Consider the following 23892-nt stretch of genomic DNA (forward strand, 5'->3'; position numbering starts at 1 on the left):
GACCTTTGTCGGATGCATAGTTTGCAAATATTTTCTCCCATTCTGTAGGTTGTCTGTTTACTCTGTTGAGTTTCTTTTGCTGTGCAGAAACTCTTAAATTTAATTAGATCCTATTTGTCGATTTTTGGTTTTGTTGCAATTGTTTTGGCATTTTTGTCATGAAACTTTTGCCAGGTCCTATGTCTAGAATGATATTTATTATCTTACCTTCTAGGGATTTTATAGTTTTAGGTTTTAAATTTAAGTATTTAATCCATCTTGAGTTTATTTTCTATATAGTATAAGGAAGTCATCCAGTTTCAATCTTCTGCATATGGCTAACCAGTTATCCCAGTATTGTTTATTAAATAGGGAGTCCTTTGTCCATTGCTTGCTGGAGAGATTGCAGAGAAAAGGGAATGCTTATACACTGTTGGTGGGATTGTAAATTAGTTCAGCCATTGTGGAAAACAGTGTGGTGATTCCTCAAAGAACTTAAAGCAGAATTACCATTCAACCCAGCAACCCCATAATTGGGTATGTGCCCAAAGAAATATAAGTGGTTCTACCATAAAGACACAATACACATGTATGTTCACTGCAGCACTATTCACAATAGCAAAGACATGGAATCAACCTAAATACCCATCAACAGTGGACTGGATAAAGAAGATGTGACACATATACACCATGGAATACTATGCAGCCATAAAAAATCATAAGATTATGTCCTCTGCAGGGACATGCATGGAGCTGGGAGCTATTATAGTAAGCAAACTAATGCAGGAACATAAAACCAAATACCACATGTTCTAACTTACAAGTGGGAGCTAAACAATAAGAACTCTTGGACACAAAGAGGAGAATAATAGGCACTGGGGCCTACTTGAGGGAGGAGGGTGAGAGGAGGAAGAGGATCACAGAAAAGTGCTTATTGGGTACTATACTTATTACCTGGACGGCAAAATAATCTGTATCCCTGTTACATGCGGTTTACCTATATAACAAACCTTCACATGTATCTCTGAACCTAAAAGTTAAAAAAAGACCTATGTTTATACTATACTGTAGTTTATTAAGTATGTAATAGAATTACATCTGAAAAAACAACGTACATACCTTAATTTAAAAATATTTTCTTGCTTAAAAATGCAAATGATCATCTGAGTTTTCAGCAAGTCATCATCTTTATGCGGGTGGAGGATCTTGTCTGGATGTCAGTGGCTGCTGACTGATCAAGGTGGGGGTTGCTGAAGGTTGGGTGGCTGTGGCAATTTCTTAAAATAAGACCACAGTGAAGTTTGTTGCATTGATTGACTCATATTTTCATGAAAGATTTCTCTTTGGCATGCAATCCTGTTTGATAGCATTTTACCCACAGTGGAACTCCTTTTAAATTGGAGTCAATCTTCTCGAAACCTGCCACTGCTTTATCAACAAGTTTATGTAATATTCTAAATCCTTTGTTATTATTTCACAATATTCACAGCACCTTTGCTGGGAGTAGATTCCATCTCAAGAAATCACTTACTTTGGTCATTCATGAGAAGAAATTCCTCATTCATTGAAGTTTTATCATAAGATTGCAGCAATTAAGTCACATTTTCAGGCTTCACTTCTAATCTAGTTCTCTTGCGATTTCTACCACATCTGCAGTTAATTCCTCCACTGAAGTCTTGAACCCCTCAAAATCAACCATCAGTATTGGAATCAACTTCTTCCAAATTCCTATTGATGTTGATATTTTGACCTCCTCCCATGAACCATTTATGTTCTTAATGACATCCAGAATGGTGAATTCTTTCCAAAAGTTTTCCAATTTACTTTGCCCAGACTCATTCGTGGAACCATTATCTATGGCAACTGTAGTCCTACAAAATGGATTTCTTAATAAGACTTCCAGATCAAAATGACTCTTTGATCCATGGAGTGCAGGCATGAAAATGTTAATCTCCTTGGAGATCTCCATCAGAGCTCTTGAATGACTAGGTGCATTGTCAATGAGCCGTAATATTTTGAAAAGAATAGTTTTTTTCTGAGCGACAAATCTTAACTGTGAGCTTAAAATATTCAATAAACCATGCTGTAAACAGATGTGCTGTCATTCAGACTCTATTGTTTCATTCACAGAGCATAGGCTGAATAGATTTAGCATAATTCTTAAAGGCCCTAGGATTTTTGGAATGGTAAATGAGCACTGGCTTCAACTGAAAGTCACCAGCTGCATACAGTTATCCCTCAGTATGCATGGAGAATTTGTTTCAGGACTCAGATGAATACCAAACTTTATGGAGTCCCTGATATAAAATGGTGTGGCGGCCAGGCCTGGTGGCTCTTGCCTGTAATCTCAGCACTTTGGGAGGCTAAGGCAGGCAGATCACCAGAGGTTGGAGTTCGAGACCAGCCTGGCCAACGTGATGAATCCCCACTGTCTACTAAAAATAAAAATAAAAATAAAAAAAAAAATATCTGGGGTGGTGGCAGACACTTGTAATCCCAGCTACTCGGGAGGCTGACGCAGGAGAATCACTTGAACCCAGGAGGTGGAGGTTGCAGTGAGCCAAGATCGTGCCACTGCACTCCAGCCTGGGTGACAAGAGTGAAACTCCGTCTCAAAAAAAAAAAAAAAAAAAAAAAAAAGGTGTGTGTAGTATTTGAATATAACCTAGGCACATCCTCCCATATACTTTCAAACATCTCTACGTTACTTATGACACCTAATGCAATGTAAATGCTATGTAAACAGTTGTTATATTACAATGTTTAGGGAATAGTGACAAGAAAAAGTTGGCTGTACCTGTTCGATACAGATTCAATTTTTAAAAAATATTTTTGATCCATGGATGGTTAAACTCCAGATGCAGAATTCACAAATATGGAGAGCTAACTATACTTCTAAATTCCGTAATTCTCAATTTTATCTTTTGTAAAAGAAATGGACTAGATTATCTCTAAAGTGTCTTCCACTTCTACATTTCTTCCAGTCCATATTAATAGGACTATTGTTAGGCTGATATCTGTTTCTAAAGTACTACAGAGTAAATCAACAAGGAGAAGCAAGGTTCTCTTCTTATTTAGAAGGCCAGAGATTGCTAAATACTCCATTTCTGAATTATAAGTGAAACAGGGAAGTTATATACTAGGTTATTGGTGTGCTGTTAAATGTTTTAACCCTGGCTTTACTCTATTAACTTTATCTGTCCTTTTTTAATGCTTTTCAGAAATAAAATAAGGTGAATCACCTCAAGTGGGGTACACCAATGAGTTGAGATCAATTTGGTCATGTTGACCTTTGTTGATACAAATTATCTTTGTCACAGAATATTGTTATGATTCCATTACCTCCTCTTGTACTTGCCTGAGCATCCCATTGTTTTAGTCACTTTGCATCATTGTGTATGATGTCAGATGTGTTTTAGATGGTTAAAAAAGAGAAAAGAAACATTTTAGTCCTACCAAAATGTTGATTTGCAATAAAAACTATAATTTACTGTGGCTCTGGGTATTGATTAATCTATACAATGAAAATGGCTTTTGAGTGCTTTGGTTATCTCTCAGTTGAAATGATCTCTATTTTTTAAGCTGGTAATAACTGAAAAATGTCTGAAGTGAAAAAAAGGGTGCAGTACAAACTGGTGGTTTATCCAGATATCTATTCTGCCTGGGAAAGGTAAAAGGATGCACATTATCGTTTCAATAACGTCTGGATGTTTCACTTCTGTGTATATGTATTTCTTGTCCATCTCAAATAATAGGTGGGACTTTTTTTCACTTTTATTTTAAGTTCAGGGGCACATGTGCAGGATGTGCAGGTTTGTTACACAGGTAAATGTGTGTCATGATGGTTTGTTTCACCCATTATTTCTTTTTTAAAAAAATTCAATAGGTTTTTGGGGAACTGGTGGTGTTTGGTTACATGGCTAAGTTCTTTAGTGGTGATGTCTGAGATTTTGGTACACCCTCACCCAAGCAGTGTACACTGTACCCAATGTGTAGTCTTTTATCTCTCAACCCCCCCCAACCCTTTCCCCTGAGTCCTCAAAGTCCATTGTATCATTCTTATGCCTTTGTGTCTTCATAGCTTAGCTCTCATTTGTGAGTGAGAACTTAACGATGTTTGGTTTTCTGTTCCTGAGTTACTTCACTTAGAATAATGGTATCCAATTCCATCAAAATTGCGGAGAAAGCCTTCATTCCTTTTTAAGACAGAGCAGTATTCATATATATATATATGTGTATACATATATAATAATATATTTATACCTATAATAATATATAATCAACAAGTGATTAATGAGCATTTGGGCTGGTTCCATATTTTTGCAATTGTGAATTATGCTGCTATAAATATGCATGTGCAAGTATCTTTTTCATATAATGCCTTCTTTTCCTCTGGGTAGATACCCAGAAGTGGGATTGCTGGATCAAATGGTAAGATCTACTTTTAGTTCTTTAAGAACTCTCCACACTGTTTTCAGTAGTGGTTGTACTAGTTTATATTCCCACCAAGAGTGTAAAAATGTTCCCTTTTCACCACATCCATGGCAACATCTATTAGTTTTTGATTTTTTGATTGTATCCATTCTTGCAGGAGTAAGGTGATATCTCATTGTGGTTTTGATTTGCATTTCCCTGATAATTAGTGATACTGAGCATTTTTTCATGTTTGTTGCCCATTTGTATATCTTCTTTTGATAATAGTCTATTCATGTCCTTAGCCCACTTTTTGATGAGATTGCTTTTTTTTTCTGGCAGATTTGTTTAAGTTCATTGTAGACTCTGGATATTAGTCTTTTGTTGGATGTATAGATTGTGAACATTTTATCCCACTCTGTGGGTTGTTGGTTTACTCTGACAATTATTTCTTCCGCTGGTCAGAAGCTTTTTAGTTTAATAAGTCTCATCTATTTATGGTAGTTTTTGTTGCATTTGCTTTTGGGTTTTTGGTCATGAAGTCTTTGTCCAAGTCAATGTTTAGAAGGGTTTTTCTGATGTTCTAGAAGTTTCATGGTTTCAGGTCTTAATTTAAGTTCTTGATCCATCTTGAATTGAATTTTGTATAAGGTGAAATATGAGGATCCAGTTTCATTCTCCTACATGTGGTTTGCCAATTATCCCAGCACCACTTATGGAATAGGGTGTCCTTTCCCTACTTTATGTTTTTGTTTGCTTTGTCAAAGGTTGGCTGTAAGCATTTGGCTTTATTTCTGAGTTCTCTATTCTGTTCCATTGATCTATATGCTGATTTTTATTCCAGTACCTACTGTTTTGGTGACTATAGCCTTATAGTATAGTTTGAATTCAGGTAATGTGATGCCTCCAGATTTGTTCTTTTTGTTTAGTCTTGCTCTGACTATGCAGGCTCCTTTTTTTCTGTATGAATTTTGAGATTTTTTTTTCTAGTTCTGTGAAGAATAATGGCAGTATTTTTATGGGAATTTGATGTGTTTCCATTTGCTTGTGTTGTCTATGATTTCTTTCAGCAGTGTTTGTAGTTTTCCTTGTAGAGGTCTTTCATCTCCTTGGTTAAGTATATTCGTAAGTATTCTTTTTTTTTTTTTTTTTTGCAGCTATTGTAAAAGGGGTTGAGTTCTTGATTTGATTCTAAGTTTGGCCACTGTTGGTAGTATAGCAGAGCTACTGAGTTGGGTACATTAACTTTGTATCCTGAAACTTTGCTGAATTCATTTACCGGTTATAGGAGCTTTTTGAAAAAGTGTTTAGTGTTTCCCAGGTATATAATTATGTCATCAGCAAACAGTGACAGTTTGACCTCCTCTTTACTAATTTAGATGCCCTTTATTCCTTTCTCTTGTGTGATTCATCTGGCTAAGACTTCCAATACTACGTTGAATAGAAGTGGTAAAAGTGGGTAAAATCCTGCACTAAGCGAATCCCACAGCATATCAGAAAGATAATCCACTATGGTCAAGTGGGTTTTGTAGCAGGGATGCAGGGATGGTTAAACATCCACAAGTCAATAAATGTGATACACTGCATAAACAGAATTAAAAACAAAAATAACACGATCATCTCAATAGATCCAGAAAAAACATTTGACAAAATCAAATATCACTTTATGATTATAACCCTCAACAAAATCAGCATAGAAGGGACATACCTTAAGGTAATAAAAATCCATCTATGACAAACCCACAGTCAACATCACTGAATGGGGAAAAGTTGGAAGCATTCCCCCTGAGAACTATTGTACAGATGATTTCATCACCTAGGTATTAAGCCTAGTATGCATTAGTTATTTTTCCTGATCCTCTCCTCCTCCCACCCTGTCACACCCTCTGATAGGCCCCAGTGTGTGTTGGTTTCCTTTATGTGTTCATGTGTTCTCATCATTTAGCATCTACTTATACCTGCAAACATGTCATATTTGGTTTTCTGTTCCTGTGTTACTTTGCTGAGGATAATGGCCTCCTGCTCCATCCATGTCCCTGAAGAGGACATGATCTCATTCTTTTTTATGGCTGCATAGTATTCCATGTTGTATATGTAGCACATTTTCTTTATCTGCTCTATCACTGATGGGCATTTAGGTTGATTCCATGTCTTTGGCATTGTGAATAGTGCTGTAATGAACATATGCATGCTTGTGTCTTTATAATAGCATGATTTATATTCCTTTGGGTATATACTTGGTAAAGGGATTGCTGGATCAAATGGCATTTCAGTCTTTAGGTGTTTGAGGAATCACCACAATGTCTTCCACAATGATTGAATTAAGTTACACTCCCACCAACAGTGTATAAGTAAGTGTTCCTTTTTCTCCACAATCTCTGCAGTATCTGTTGTTTTTTTACTTTTTAATAATAGCTATTCTGACTGGTGTGAGATGGTATCTCTTTGTGGTTTTGATTTGCATTTCTCTAATGATAAGTGATGTAGAGTTTTTTTTATATGCATGTTGGCCACATGCATTTCTTCTTTTGAGAAGTGTCTGTTCATGTCCTTTGGCCACTTTTTAATGGGGTTGTTTGGGTTTTTTTCCCTTGTAAATTTGTTTAAGTTCCTTATAGATGCTGGATATGAGAACTTTCTCAGATGCATAGTTGGAAAGTATTTTCTCCTGTTCTCTAGGTTATCTGTTTACTCTGTTGATCTATATATTTTTTTGCTGTGCAGAAGCTCTTTAGTTCTATAATTAGATCATATTCTTTTATCATATCCCTTAACTCGAAGAAAAATACTGAACTTTAAAATATTGGTAGCTTTTTTTCCCACTATCAACCTCAACGGTAAAACTATAGTTAGACTTTCCTTCAAATGAAAATCCATTCATTTTTTATTTTGTTTGCCTGAAACAACACAGTATTCTTTCTTAACATTATTTCATGTTCACCCAAACAAACAACATTTAAATAAGGAAAAAATATTATTTCTTTTTTATTATACTTTTTTCTTCTTCTTTCTTTCTTCTTTTTTTTTTTTAATATATGGAGTCTAACTCTGTCACACAGGCTGGAGTGTAGTGGTGCAATCATAGCTCATTGCAGTCTTGAAATCCTGAGTTCAAGCGATCCTCCCTTCTCAGCCTCTGAGTAGCTGGGCCCATAGGTATGTGCCGCCATGCCTGACTCTTTATTACGTTTCATGTTATAATAATATAATAATATTTTCTCTTTCATATTCATTTTTAGTTACTAAAGAATATGATTTTGAACTTCTTTTTTGGAAAGACTATCATTTTACTCTTTGCTGTAGAAAAAAATCTATGATGGTCTAATGAACTATGGAAATATAAACATACTCTTAAGAAGCATACATATATTTGTATTACCAAAGGCTATGATAGTCTTTCAAACTTCAACTAAATTTTTCTTTCATGAAATACTTGGAAGTATCTATTCTCCACCAGCACCACTCCTTCCATCATTTAATTTCAAGCCGACTTGGGTTTATTCCTGCAAATGATTTCTTACTGGTGTTCTTAATTTTAGTCTTCTTCTTTCTCCAATATCTTAAGGCAGAATAATTTTTCTTAAATGCAGCTTTCATTCTTTCTCCAAAAATTTGAGGTATCTTCACATGAAATTGAGCTTCAAAGAAGGTGAAGATGAATAAGGGCCGGGAAAGCCAGGGAAGGTTTCTGTTTCCTGTGTATCAAGTTTCCCAAACAAGAATCTTGGAGTCCTCTTCAGCTTCTGCAACTCCTTCTCCATCAACATGCAGGCAAACTTCAAATTGTATTGACGGAAACTCGGAACTGTTCAGATCATTTTTTTACTCTTGTTATTTCTGCCTGGATTTAGACATTCATTGTCTTTTGCCTGGGCTCTTGCAATCGGCTTTTATCTTACCTCTTGCCCTAAAAGGCTTCAGACGCTACACATCCTCCATACTACCAAAGTAATAGGTGAAAAATAAATCTGATTGTGTTGCTCTTATTAATTATGCTCCCCAATGATTCCCTATTTCTTTAGTATAAAATCAAGATTACTTAACTTTCACATGAGCCAACTCCACCTCAAGAATCTTATACTCCAGCATGAGGTTCTACTACTTCTGGGCAAGATGGGGCAGTGGTCACAATGTGACCTGGTAATAGTAGATGTAAGATAAAATTTTGAATCATGAAAAAGACAAGGATGCCTACTCTTGTAATTTCTGTTCAACATAGTAAGTTCTTGTAAGTTCTAACCAGAGCCATGGGTCAAGAGAAAGAAATAAAAGTCATCCAAATCATAAAATAAGTTAAATATGTACATATCCCTAAAGTCTGTACAAAAAAAAAAAAAACCCTGTTAGAACCAATAAATAAATTCAATAAAATTGCAGGATACAAAGTCAACATACAAAAATCAGTAGTTTCTAAACACTAAGAATCAACTATTTGCAAGAGAAATCAAGAAAACGGTATCATTTTATAGCATCAAAAAATGTAGAGGAATAAACTTAATCAATGAGGTGAAAGATCGGTACATCAAAAACTACAAAACATGGATTAAGGAAATTAAAAGAAAACACACATAAAAAGAAAGATATCCCATGTTAATGAGTGGAAAGAATTAACATTCTTAAAATACCCAGAGTACCTAAAGTGATCTATGGATTCAATGAAATCCCTGTCAAAATTCCAATGACATAACAGATTTTTTTTAAATCTTAAAATTCAGATGGAATCACAAGTTACCCCAAACAGCCAAAGGAATCTTAAGTAAAAATAACAAAGCTTGGTTGCATCACACTGCCTGATCTCAAAATACATTACAAAGTTATAGTGATCAAAACAGCTTGGTACTGGGATAAAAATCAGCATACAAATGGAGCAGAACCAAAAGCCCAGAAATAAATCCATGTATTTATGGTCAATCAATCTTTGACAAAAGCACCAAGAACACAAAATGGGAAACGAACTGTCTCTTCAGTAAATGATGTTGGAAAAACTGGGTATCCACATGCAGAAGAATGAAATTAGACCCTTAACTCACATTATATACAAAATCAACTCAAAATGGATTAACAACTTACAGAAGACCTAGAACTGTAAAAGTACTAGAAGAAAACATAGGGGAAAACTCTTTGACATTGATACAGGCAAAGATTTTTTGAATCTGACCCCAAAATCACAGACCAAAACAAAAGAAACAATCAACAGAATGAAAAGACAACCTACAGAATGAAAGAAAATATTTGCAAACCATATGTTCAATAAGGGGTTAATATCTAAAATATGTAAGAAACTCCAACAACTCAATAGCAAATAATAATAAGAATAATAACCTGATTACAAAATGGGCAAAGAACCTAAATGGACATTTCTCAAAAGAAGACATACAAATGGCCAAGAAGTATGTGAAAAAAAGGCCCAATATCACCAATCATCAGGAAAACACATATTAAAACTACAGTGAAATAGCATCTCACATTTGTTAGAATGACTATTATCAAAAGAACAAAAGATAAGTGTTGGTAATGGTGTGGAGAAAACAAAAGTGTTGTACACTGTTGGTGGGATTGTAAATTAGCCATTATAAAAAACAATATGGAAGTTCCTCAGAAAAGTAAATCTAGAACTATTATATGTTCCATTATCTATGATCCAGTAATGATACTACTGGGTGTACACCTAGACATTCAAAGAAGAATTGGTACCAACCCTACTGCAACTACTTCACAAGATAGAGAAAGAAGGAATCCACCCTAAATTATTCTATGAAGTCAGTATCACCCAAATACCCAAATCAGGAAAGGACACAACAAAAAATAAAACTGTAGACCAATATCCCTGATGAACATAGGTGCAAAAATTCTCAAAAAAAAAAATCTAGCTAAGCAAATCCAACAGTATATCAAAGAGATAATACATCACGATCAAGATCAAGTGAGTTTCATACCCAGGATGCAGGGATGGTTTAACGTATGTAAGTCAATAAATGGAGTACATCACATAAACAATTAAAACAAAAATCATATGATCATCTCAATATTTACACTCTTGTGTTTATTGCAGCATTGTTTCCAATAGACAAGATATGGAATCAACCTAAGTCTTATCTAGATGAGGAAGGGATAAAGAATTGCACACACACAAAGAAGTACTCTTCAACCTTAACAAAGAAGGAAATTCTGTCACTTGTGGCAACGTGAATGAACCTGAAGGACATTAGGTTAAGTAAAATAAGCCAAGCACAGAACGACAAATATTGTGTGATGTAACTTATGTATGAAATCTAGAAAAATCAAACTCATGGAAACAGAAAGTAGAATGGTGGTTACCAGGGGCTATTGGGTAGGGCTGTAGGGGTGGAGGAATGGAAAATGTTGGTCAAAGGGTACAAAATTTCAGTTAAACAGTAGGAATACATTCTGGAGATCTTTTGTACAATGTAATGACTGTAGTTAATAATACTGCATTGCATATTCAAAAATTGCTAAGTGTAGATTTTAAATGTTCTCACCACCAAAATACAAATATCTGAGGTGGAGATATTAGTTTGATTTAATCATTTCACAATACAAACATCAAGTTGCACACCATACATATATACAATTTTCAATTGTCAATTAAATATAATTGAAAAACCGAATATAATAAAATATTGGATTATTAGCTCTATCAGGAAATGGAGCTTTGAGTAACATGTTGCAGTTTATACTGATAGTTTTAGCAACCAATCAAACATGGTGGTCAAGAACTTGGACTCAGATTCAGGTTGCCATAGCCCAAATTCAGGCTTCCTTACTCACTAATGTGTTCTTAAGCAAGTAATAAACTTATTTTGGCTTCCTTTGGTAAAATGGGATTAATCATTGTTCCTATCCTACACTTTATTATGAAGATTGAATTAATGAAATGTACATGTAAAACACGTAAGACAGTTTCTGGCCTTAGTAACATTTCCACAAAAATGGTCATTATGATGATGTTCTATCCTGTTACATTTATGGATTATTAGACAGATAAAATTTGACCTCATATGTGATCATTCTATTTTCCTTTATTCAAATGGAAAAAGAATGTCAATTCATTAGGGAGATGCTATATATATATAAATTATTACTTAAATTTATATGTTTATTAAAATCAAGTGTTTAAATTTATATATTAACTTTTACATTTATAACATCTTATTTCTTCTGAAAACAACCAACACAACCCATTTCTTATCAGTGATCATTCAAATGGCCTTTTTATTCTTTCCTGAATTTCAATCCCAATTCTTTTCTTCTATTCTTTTTCAGCAGCATCTTGCACAGGGCTTTATTGAAAAGACTGAGGTGCTGAGGTGAATTTAATCTTCTCTGTTGTTTACTTTAATCTCTTCATCCATTTACTCAGACTTTTCTCCATGCTTAATATTATCCCTCTTGATTTCACAGCTTAACAATTTCTTCCTTGTTCTTGACCCCATCCTAGCCTTCTTATTTCAAAAGTTCCCTCAAGCAAGTTTCTCTTCATATTCTTAATTTCTTCTTCTTGATAACTCCTTTTTTATGCCTTCAAGCAAGTATGGCTCTCTCTCATGCTGAAAAATGTGCTCTTTGGTTCTGTTTTGCTCCTGTTTTCATTCGCTTAACAGTACATTTCAAACAAGTTTTGTGCACCTAATTCTTTTATTTCTTTACAACCCACCCATTGCTCATCCACTCTTACAACTGTACTAAAATTGTAATCTTAAATATGTATCATATCAGTATTTTGTAATATTAATATTTTATAATATTTAACATACTCCATAATAGAGTTTTCTTCTTAATATTTTACTTCCTTTTGAAAAGCTTCAGCAAGTTACCATTGACTTTCGGCATTGTATTTGATACCTCTGGACTCTGGCCACTATCATCCTTTCTGTATTAAATCTGCAACTTGACCAAGGCAAGAACCTCCACACCAGCCCAACTAATTTTCTCACCTGCTATTGTCCCAACCTGCTTTGCTTTCTCCTATAGGTCAGAGTCAGGTCCTGCTTGGGTTTGGGCCTTTGCTCATAATTTTCCCTTGCAATTGGAATATTCTTTCACTCCAGGCCAGCCTTTAAAGCCTAATGTAAGTACCACCACATCCATGAAGCCTCTGTACATAACTTCAGATCTCAATGCTGTTAACCTCTTATAAACAAAAAGCAATATAGAATAAATCTTTGTTGGGAGCAGGAGTCAAAATACGAGTTGCAGTCTTGCATCTATCTCTTATTCGCTTGGCCAGTGACATAGCCTGATTAAAAATTTAATTTCTCCATCTAAAAGATGAGGATATTTATACCTCCCTGATCTACCTTTTAAGATTGTTGTACATGATAAGTAAAATACTGTGTATAAAAACATTTGTAAAATTTTTAAAAATCTGTTCAAGCTTGTCATCATTACCACAGGTCAATCGGGTACTACCTTGCTGTTTTGGATTGCTTTTGTACGTTGTTCTCTTATGTTGTTACCGGACTTGGTGTTATTATTTAAATTTCTCTGTGTTTATTTTGACAACCTAATTAGGTTTTGAATTCTTTGGAAGCAGAGAGTATGAATGGTATTATGAGCAAAGACCCAGAAGGAGCCACCTCCTAATTATTTTGGAGAGAATTACCTAAGAGGCATAATTGGACTTGTGCTTCTCATTAAAGTATGATTAACATCAGAGAAGCTTGCAATCTTCCTGATGGCCACATGGAGATAGTACATAGGAGATACTCAATAGGAATTCTGTCAACTGAAAGAGAGTCAGCAAGACAATGAAAACATAGTTAGCGTGTCTCAGCTTATCTAGCCTGGCTTGGTGTAACCAATATGGACTATGGAAAATAGGAAATAGACAAAAGGTAGTGGAGATTGGGCTCTTGCCATTTTCTTTGATTGAAATATAATTTCCATAAAATAAAATACAGATATTTTTAAGTGTATATTACTTTGAGTTCTGACAAATGTATTCCCCTGTCTGGCAACTACTCCGATTAAGATGTAGAATATTTCTATCACCCCAGTACCCTTTTCCTGTCAATCCCTCCTTCCCCCAGAGACAACCACTGTTCCAATTTCTATTACCATAGCTTAGTTTTACCAGCTCAAAAACTTCACATAAGTGGAATCATAAACAATGTAACTTTTTTCCTGGCTTTTGTCACTTAACACATTTTTTATTTTAGATTTAACCATTTTGTTGCATATGTAAGTATATCATAACTTTTTGCTGTTGAGTAGCACTCTCCTATATAAATATGTTGTAATAATTTTTCATTTACTTATTGATGAGCATTTGAGTTGTTTCTAAGTTTTAACGATTATAAAAAAGTTTGCTATGAACATTCTTGCATAGGTCTTTTTGTGGGTGTATATTTTCATTACTCTTAAGATTGTCAGACTGGATAAAGAGCAAAGTTCAATAGTATGCTGTTTTCAAAACATATTTTAAATATAACAGACAGGTTGAAAGTAAAAAAATCAGTAAAAGATATAGCATGCAAACACTAAGCGAAAGAAAGCTGATATGGCTATATGAATATCAAAAAAGTAGATTTTAAGACAAAGGATACTAACACGGATAAAAATGGTCATTTTATTTGGGAAAAAAAGGCCAATTTGTAACAAGACATAACAATCTTAAAAGGGTATAACAAAGTAGAATTTCAAAATCCAAGAAGAAAAAAATGGCAGAACTAAAGTAAAAAGCAGAGAAATCTACAATAATTGTTAGAGATTTTATTAATTTTCTCTCAGTAGTTGCTAGAACAAGAAGACAAAAAATTGATATACAGAACTTAAATAACATTATCAATGATCAAACATGCAGACCTAACTGACTTTTATAGAATAGTATGCCCAACGACTTCAGAATATGCATTCTTTTCAAATACACATGGAACATTCCACAGGTGGTGTTATGCTAGGCCATAAAATAAGTCACAATTCATTTCAAAGAGTATTTGACTACAATGGAATTAAATTAGAAATCAATTGCAATTAGATATCGAGAAAAGGCCCCATTCTTCAAAATTAAGCAACAGACTTCTAAATAATGAATCCATGGATCAAAGAAGGAAATCTCACACACACACACACACACACACACACACAAAATAAAATGTGCTATACTGAGTGATAATTAGAATACAACATGTTAGGAATCTCTGTGTTCATGCCTTTAACCATTTTGTTGCCTCAAGAGCTTATTATTCAAATTAGCATTTAATTATCTTCAGATAAAATGAGAAAGAAGTTGGCCAAAATGTAGACAGAAGGCTGCGAATTATAGAAATTACGGTCACAATCAGCCAATGTTTTAACTCTACTACAATTGTAACGAAGTCATTGGATCTTAGTTAAACCAATGGGAATAGATCCTTTCAAAATGCCAGTAAATAAAATGCTAAATAAACATTTTGCCAATTTTCTCCTGATAAATCTCTTATAGCAACATGCATAATGCTTCCATTTTCATCCAATGAAGTGTTAGTGAAAATAGTCCAGATAGTGTTAATATTGATAGAGATTATAACTAAGGAATAAGTTAGATGGTGATTAAAGAGTTGAATAAGCACTCAAAGAAAGTTGTGAAATCTCTGTTCTGAGATATGAGACCAAACCATCTGTCTCTGATTTTAGTTTAATCCTTAATGAATATAAGAAGCCTGACTAAATGATCTCTTGGGAGGCCCCCTTCCAAACACAAAACCCATTATTTTAATTTGCATTGGTTATAGTGCCAACGCAAAGAAAAGACACATTCAAGATCTTTTTTATAAAGTAGGGATTTAATTCTAAATTTTAGTTATATCTTACAATTTATAAATTCTTTAATGTTGAAAAATATTTTCTTTATAGAACTAAAACCATTCTCTCTCTCTCTCTCCCTCTCTCTCTCTCTTTCTCACTGTCTGTTTTTTTTATGAGAACTCAAAAGAAAATGCAGTTTATAATTTGTGATTATGATTTGAACTTTTCAAAAAATGTGTGAGTCATTTCTTGCCCTTTGATAATTTCCAAATGACGAGGCTCTGCTTTTGCTTTTAGAGATCAGTCTTCGTTTTTAATTATTTCCATATATTTTGGTTGGGAGTGAGAAAAATAAATGGAAAATGTCACTCATGAGTGTCAGTCTGGTAATGAATATATAGAATGCAAATGGTCACTTTACTGGGGGGAGACGGTAAGTTTTTCTGAGTCTTTTGCCCTTTTTCCTTCTCCAGCCTACTGTTTTTTCTGTTTTCATTTGCAGATGAAACTGGTGCAGCAATATGGTGGGGTAGAAATCACATGAATCTGACATATGTGGGCTCCTGTATCTGTGCACATGCATAGAGATGCTGTTCAAAATCCAACCATCTTATGAGTTCCAGCCATACTTTTAAAATTCACATGCATGAAGCTATACAAAATACTGTAAAATACAGAATCCAAAATATAATTTATTTTTGTATAAAATACTCCTTCTCAATTCATTCCTATAGGCAAAACTTGATATTTAATAATATTAAGAAAAAGAAGAAAATGAATTTAAAATATTTTATTGCTTTACAACACACAAAAAATGGTTTACTCCCAATAATCTGAATTTATTCCAATAGCATACTTATGGATTTAACCAGGAGAGGGATTATCCTTATTCTAAATAGGGGAGAAACAATTAAAAAAAAAAAGAAGAAGAAAGAAAGGAAAAACCCCGGTGGTCAAGAGATTGAGTGAACCGAGGAACAGAGTGGTTATTTGTTCTCTGTAATGTATTAGGAATGACTGGAAGTAATGGAATATGCTAGAGAAGATAGCCACCCCTATATCGAATAGAAAAATACATTGCCAAAATACTTTTCACACATGAAAACAAACAAAAAACCATTTTGTACAAATACCTGATGTGTAGCTATATCATTTAATGGCTGCTATTGCCTAGTTTAAAAACAGTACCCTGGTTAAAAAGAGAATCCCTTTTCTAATCTTTTAAGATTTCAACAAACATTTCTAGATACTAAGGATAGGCAATATTTTGCCTTGTCTACTTCTCTGACGTCGAGCTGTTTCTAGTTGCTAAATTTGGCTGCTGTACTTTTCATATCCGTAAAGCCGTTCTTGGGCCCACCCTGCAGGCAGCCATCCAGGTTTGGATTTTTCCGGGCAGCCTGGGCTTGGCTATCCTGCTTTCATCATCCTCCTTGTGTGCTCAAGCCAAGGACATAGAATGGCAGAGAGCTCCCCTTTACTTCTGGTACAATTGTTGCTTCTCCGGGTCTGGCTTGGGCTCTGATCTTGACATTTATGTCACAGGTGTCACTGGTGAAACTGCTGTGAAACCAGATGGCAGGCCTAACTGAGGTTGGCAGCGACTGCTATTGTCCCCAGTGTCACTGCTACCTGCTCTACTTTCTTATTCCTGTTGATGTGCTACTGCCTTGTTTTATTTCATTTGTTCAGTGTTACTTACCTTCCAACAGGCCTTTTCAAACGTGAACACCATTCCGTAACTCTTCTGATGCATGAATTCCCTGTCGAACCCATTCATCTAGGGAGGCTCATGACTTGGCTAGATTCTCCACTTTCCTTCAGGGCTTCTGTTAAACCTCATTTCTTCAGTAAGTTTCTCCATGACCACTCTGCTTAAAATTGCAATACATCCTTCTCCTCCCCAACCCTGACATTTTTTCTCTCTTTTTCATACATTTTTTCCCCTGGAGCAATTAGCACCACATGTCAATCTATATTTGCCTTACATGGACATTATCTGTATCCCTCCACTGGGTTACCTAGAATATAAGCTCCACAAGGGCAAGGTTTTGTCTGTTTGGTTCATTACTGTATCCCAAGTGTCTGGAAGAAGACTGGCCCTAGTAGACATTTCAAAATTTTTGTTAAATGATTAGCTGGATTTTAATGCTGAAAGATTAGGCTTACTGTTTATGATTTGGTTTTATTCATTGTGCTTAGTACAATGCTATATGTAAGAGCTTGAAAGATAGGAGAAAGGAGCATAAGTAGCATCTGTTATGTATACTGGATATTTTACTTAAGGTACACCCTTTTTCTTTTTCCCAAGACAGTGTCTTGCTTGGTCGCCCAGGCTGGAGTGCAGTGGCGCGATCTCAGCTCACTGCAACCTCCGACTCCTGGGTTGAAGCAATTCTCCTGCCTTAGCCTCCCAAGTAGCTGGGATTACAGGCACCCGCCACCATGCCTGGCTAATTTTTATATTTTTAGTAGAGACGGGTTTTCACCATGTTGGCCAGGCTGATCTGCCTGCCTCCGCCTACCAAAATGCTGGGATTGCAGGCGTGAGCCACCATGCCCAGCCAACTTATACTCTTTAATCCTCACAACAAGCTAGGTATTTTGACCAAAGAACCACAGCTAGAAAGTAGGAGAGTAAGACGTAAACCAGTTTTGTCTGGCTCTAAAATTATTGCCTTTTTGTTGTTGTTGTTTTGCTCAGAAGAATTGGTCATGCCAAATAGTAGTAAGAGTTCTTCAAAATGAATGTTTCATAAAAAGGTGTAGCTAGAAACAGGTTGCCAAAAATACTTAGCAAAAAAAAAAAAAAAAAAAAGATTTGTGAATTAGCTCCCTAAAAAAAACAAAAGCAACAACTCCAAAAGAAGGAATTCCGAAGTTATTGGGCCATAGTAATCTTGTGTTAAGTGCCTGGCCCTCCAAGGTAACTAATTTTAATTAAAAAAAAAACATGTCTGGACACATATTTTGACACGTTTTGCTGAAAATATATTTATAATATGAGCCCAACAAATACAAATACATTCATTCCTGGTGCTAAAAAGAGACAAGAAAACTACACCATAGCTCTTGAATGCTTTCTTCATTGTAGTTCAAGAAACTCTGATTAATTGCATTCTAAAAGTAAGCCAGATTTCACTGGTAAGATCTTTCCTTACTTCATCTTCTCCTTTGACACCTTTTGATTTGGTTGTACAAATGCAGGCTAGGCTCCATTACTACCACATACTTAGGACGACCCCACATGACGCAATCAGCGCTAGAGACTGGAAGGTTTTCATCAAGCCCAGTAAGCCCACAGTCAAAAGGGATCAGTCTCAGTCACTCATCAGGAAAGTAACATGTTCTGTGACCATCTTCTGGATGCTGAGTTATCTCTAATCCAGTTTATGTCAATGATCTTAAAAATTAGTTCCATTCTGGCCAGGCTTGGTGGCTCACGCCTGTAATCCCAGCACTTTGGGAGGCCGAGGCGGGCAGATCACGAGGTCAGGAGATCGAGAACATCCTGGCTAACACAGTGAAACCCCGTCTCTACTAAAAATAAAAATAAAAAAAATACAAAAAATTAGCCGGGCGTGATGGCGGGCGCCTGTAGTCCTAGTTACTCAGGAGACTGAGGAAGGAGAATGGCGTGAACCCAGGGGGCGGAGCTTGCAGTGATCCCAGATGGCACCACTACACTCCAACCTGGGTGACAGAGCAAGACTCTGTCTCAAAAAAAAAAAAAAAAAAAAAAAATTAGTTCAATTCTGTCTTCATTTTTTCTTACTTAGTAAAAGACAATTTAATGTCCAGTGTTTTATTAAGGCAATCATAGACTCTAGAGGTTGAAAATATTTGGGGAATTACACATTCTAATTACTCAGATAGGCATCCTTACTGCAGTATCTGCTAGTAACTGAGGATTATTTCACATTAAAAAAATATTCATTTTTATGCAAATCTCAAAATTTGAACATTGTTACTTATAATTGTTAAAAAGTAAATTGAGAAACAATAAAATGTTAAAGAGCTTATTTGAGCAAATGGTAATTCTTGAATCAGCTCCAAACCAAAAGTGGTTCTGAGGCCTCTTGAGAGAACTCAAAGAGAAAGCTTTTATAGGGAGAATGTGGAAATAAAGCAAAGGAAATATTTAATTGGTTACAATTACATAGTTGCCTTATTTGATCTATCTTGCTGAAAAGTTCCTATTTATATTACCACATGAGTTGGCAACTTCTGATTGGTTAGCCTTAAGTTTCATTTATCTTTAGGCATTTAAGAAATAGTTCAAGTTGAACTTTGTGTATATTTGCAAATCAAGCAAAGTTTAGGTCACTTCTGAGGGCCACTTGGATTTGTCTGCTCAGAAACTCTTCAAGTCTGGTCTGTTTTAATTTATTTCAACATATTTTATCAACATTTTGCTATCTATAACATTCATAGTAACCTTAGATCTGCCCTCTAGAATCGACAGAGGCTATTTCACCCTGAGGCTGTCTTCAATATGAGAGTTTGTTCAATGCTGCTTCTATTTGAAATCTTCTGTTATTCAGCTCTTTTACTGAGTGTCTACTTTCTGTAAGGCATTGCTTTATGTACTGCAAGAGTTACAAATTATAATCTTAGTTGAAGGCAATTACTTAAATGGAAAAAAAGGTGTGTGAAAAACAAATGTTCTTAAGCTTGAAAAAGTGAAAGGGTGTACCCAGCTGAAAGGATGTGAGAGTGTGCATGGAAAACGTATTTGAGATTTAAACTGCTATTGTCTCCTGGGTTGAAATGGTGTCATGGACTTCAGGTGATGAAAATAGCTTAAACAATGCCACTGAAGTGGAAACACAGAGATCAGTGTGAAAATTTAGAAGACCATGAGCACATTATATTTTGTCTGTACCATAAGACACTGGTAGGGTAAATTAGTTCATTTTCAGGCTGCTATAAAGAACTGCCTAAGACTGAGTAATTTATAAAGGAAAGAGGTTTAATTGATTCAAAGTTTGGCATGGGGAGACCTCAGGAAACTTATAATCATGGTAAAAGGCAAAGAAGAGGCAAAGCACCTTTTTCTCAAGGCGGCAGGAAGAAGTGCTGAGCAAAGACGGGAGAGCCCCTTATAAAACCATAAGATTTGGTAAGAACTCACTCATTATCACAAGAACAGCATGGGGGAAACAACCCCCATGGTTCAATTACCTCCACCTGGTCTCTTCCTTGGCACGTGGAGATTACGGAGATTACGATTTAAGATGAGATTTGGGTGGGGACATAAAACCTAACCCTATCATAGGGGTTGGTAAGAGGGAAGACTAGAAATAAAAACTGCACTAGGCAAGGTGGCTCATGGCCATAATCCCAGCGCTTTGTGGGGCCAAGGCAGGGGGATCACTTGAGCCAAGAGACCAGCCCTGGCAACACAGCAAGACCCCATCTCTACAAAATGTTAGAAAATTAGGCAAGTATGGTGGTGTGCACTATAGTCCCAGCTACTTAGGAGGCTGAGATGGGAGGATCTCTTGAGCCTGGGAGGTCAAGGTTGCAGTGAGTCCTAATCACAACATTGCACTCCAGCATAGGCAACTGAGCAGAATCTTGTGAAAAAGAGAGAAAGAGAAAAAGAAAAAGAAAGAAAGCAAGAAAGAAAGGCAGGCAAGAAGGAAGGAAAGAAGGAAGGAAGGAACGAAGGAAGGCAGGCAGGCAGGCAGGCAGGCAGGCTGAAGCATTCTTTAAATGCCCGGAAGAGGAATCATAGTGACGAGAAAACTGAGGCTCTGAGAGTTGAGCCTCACTCAAGGTCACTGAGTTACTAAATGGCAGAACTGGATTTCAATCCCAATAATTTGATTCAAAACCCATACTCTTTCCCATACACCACATTACCTAGGAGGTGTCCCAGGAGTTCTGAAGGGGGAGATAGCTTCCAGCTTAGGAGATGAAAAGAGTCTTCTTAGAGCAAATGGTATTTTAGTTAATTTTGACGAGTTAATATTGAATTCATTGGTGGAGATAAGGAAGACAATTCATTTCAAATGGAAGAAACTGAGCAAAGATACAAAAGGGAGAAAGTAGAGAGATTGGGAACAGAAAATAATCTTTGGTTGAACACCGTCAAAAAGGTATAAAGGATGGAAAGGAAAGCTAAGATCACAGCACAGAAGGATAATGTATTTGAAGTTTTAATTGGACTTAAAGTTTTTAGACAGATTATTATATAACTACAGCCAAGTTTTAAAAAAATTATATTAGTAATTATATATAAAATAGATGGATGAGAAACAAACTGAAGAATAGAGATCATCTGTTTACGGTAGTCCAGTTAATTATAGTAATAAAATCTTGAAGTTGGATGTTGGCAATGGAATGAGAAGGGAAGAGATAGATACGTAATTTCAGAAGCACAATTCACAGAACTTGACAGAGATTAGTGTAAGGAGGAGGGAGATAGAGGACATTAATTCTGTGATATGGTTTGGCCGTGTCCCACCCAAATCTCATCTTGAATTCCCATGTGTTGTGAGAGGGACCCAGTGGGAAGTAATTGAATCATGTGGGCAGGTGTTTCCCATGCTGTTCTTGTGATAGTGAATAAGTCTCATAAGATCTGATGGTTTTATAAAGGGGAGTTTCCCTGCACAAGCTCCTTTTCTTTGTCTGCCACCATTCAAGAAAGATGTGACTTGCTCCTTCTTGCCTTTTGCCATGATTGTGAGGCCTCCCCAACCAACAGGTGGAACTGTAATTCCATTAAACCTCTTTCTTTTGTAAATTGCCCAGTCTTACGTATGTCTTTATCGGCAGCGTGAAAACAGACTAACACATTCTGTAAATTTGAATGCAGGAGATAGAACCTTTAAAAGAAATGGTAATTTGTCTTGGAAGGTCTATGTTTATCTGTACTATGTACTCAGACCATTGTAGAGCCTGGACCATAGAAGGTATGCAATACAATTTTTATGTATGTACTCAATCCCTACTCTGTGCCAGGGATTGTCTTAAGCACTAGCAATAGAGTAAAAAGAAAAGAAAAAAGTCTTGTTCTCAATGGTACAATAAACCTCATGTTGCTTCACCCAAACCAGATCACCTCAGTCCCTTTTATTGTTATCTCTGTGTTCCTCTTCTGGCAGGTGAATGTTTCTGCTTTTAAAAATCTGTACCTGTGTCTTGCTTTAGAGAACTGTCTTCAGATTATTTGAGACATTTTTTCCACTTCAGTACAAAGTCTGAAGTGCCGGGGAGTTTACGTGCCCCCACCCATATCCTTAGCCAAAGACTGACTATTGCAGTCTTATGAAAGTACAGATCCCTTGCTTCATATAGGGACAAACTCAAATACATAATTTGTACTCCAAAGTTGTCCTGTGGGATCATAATAAAGCCACCTTCTGTAGGGCTTTGCTGGGAATTACACCTTAGCTTGGCTCCTTCCCCATCCAGACCTGCAGTTTTACCCACTCCTTTCCTGATTGATCTTAGGAGTACTTCCTTAACTAATCACTTTCCCATTAAGCCACATCTCAGTGCCTGTCTCTGGGAGCCTGACCTAAGACATGTAGTTTACATTGCAATGTAATGTACAAAGACAAATAATAAACAGTATAAATAATTATTAATAAGTTTCATACTAGGCCAGTCATGTTGCCTCATGCCTTTAATCCCAGTCAGTTGGGAGGTGAACGCAGAAGAATTGCTTAAAGCCAGGAGTTCAAGACCAGCCTGGCCAACATAGCAAGACCCTCATCTCTACAAATAAAATAAATTAGCCAGGCATGGTGGCATGTGCCTGTAGCTCAGGCTACTTGGGATGCTGAGGTGGGAGGATCACTGGAGCCCAGGAGGTCGAGGCCGCAGTGAGCTTTGCCACTACACTCTAGCCTGGGCAACAGAGCAAGATCCTATCTCTAAAAAAATAGATTTTATATTAGGGGAAGTTAAAGTTATAGAGGAAAATAAGGAAGGAGATGTGGTTAGAGTGTGTGAAAGTGTGTGTGTGTGTGTGTTCAGTTGTAGGGGATGGTGTTCAATTTTATATAGCATGGTGAGGGAAAGCATCACTGGGAAGGTCCTATTTGAGTGAAGACTAGTAAGTGCTAAGAGAAGGAGCCATGCAAATTTCTGGGAGGAAAGTATTTCAAGCAGAGATGAAAGCAAGTGCAAAGCCATGAGCTGGGAGTGTGTCTGGAGTGCTTGGCAAGAAGCAGCCATGTGAGAAAGTACAGGGCAGGAGACGACATGAGAGAAGGAAGTGAGGTGGGTGGGCAGACCTTCCTGGCCAACAGAAGCCATGGTTCACACTTTGACTTTTCCTCTGAGTAAATGGAGAGTCACTGTAGAGTTCTGAGCAGAACAGTGACGCGACTGTTTTAGCATTTCAAAGGAATCCGGCTACTACATTGAGAATAAACTGAAGGAGGCCAAAAATTAAGCATGGAGACCAATTTAGAAATTATTACCAGGGCTGGCTTCATGGGCAGTCACACAAGGCTCCGTGTTAAGAAGGGCCCCACACACAGGGCCTAATGCTCTGCAGTCACCATCTTGATAATTTTAATAATTTGTGTTTGGCCGGGCGCGGTGGCTCAAGCCGGTAATCCTAGCACTTTGGGAGGCCGAGGCGGGCGGATCACGAGGTCAGGAGATCGAGACCATCCTAGCTAACACGGTGAAACCCCATCTCTACTAAAAAATACAAAAAACTAGCCGGGCGAGGCTGAGGCAGGAGAATGGCGTAACCCCGGGTGGCGGAGCTTGCAGTGAGGTAAGATC

General features: G+C 36.4%; 1 protein-coding gene across 2 annotated transcripts in view; it reads left to right on the plus strand.

The window, feature by feature from the left end:
• LOC101002284 (sodium channel protein type 2 subunit alpha) overlaps window positions 1–23892 on the plus strand; it is a 163380-nt gene that overhangs the window by 19100 nt on the left and 120388 nt on the right. The gene's annotated exons all lie outside the window — the stretch shown is intronic.

Source organism: Papio anubis, chromosome 10 (genome assembly GCF_008728515.1).
Source record: "Papio anubis isolate 15944 chromosome 10, Panubis1.0, whole genome shotgun sequence".
NCBI lineage: Eukaryota > Metazoa > Chordata > Mammalia > Primates > Cercopithecidae > Papio > Papio anubis.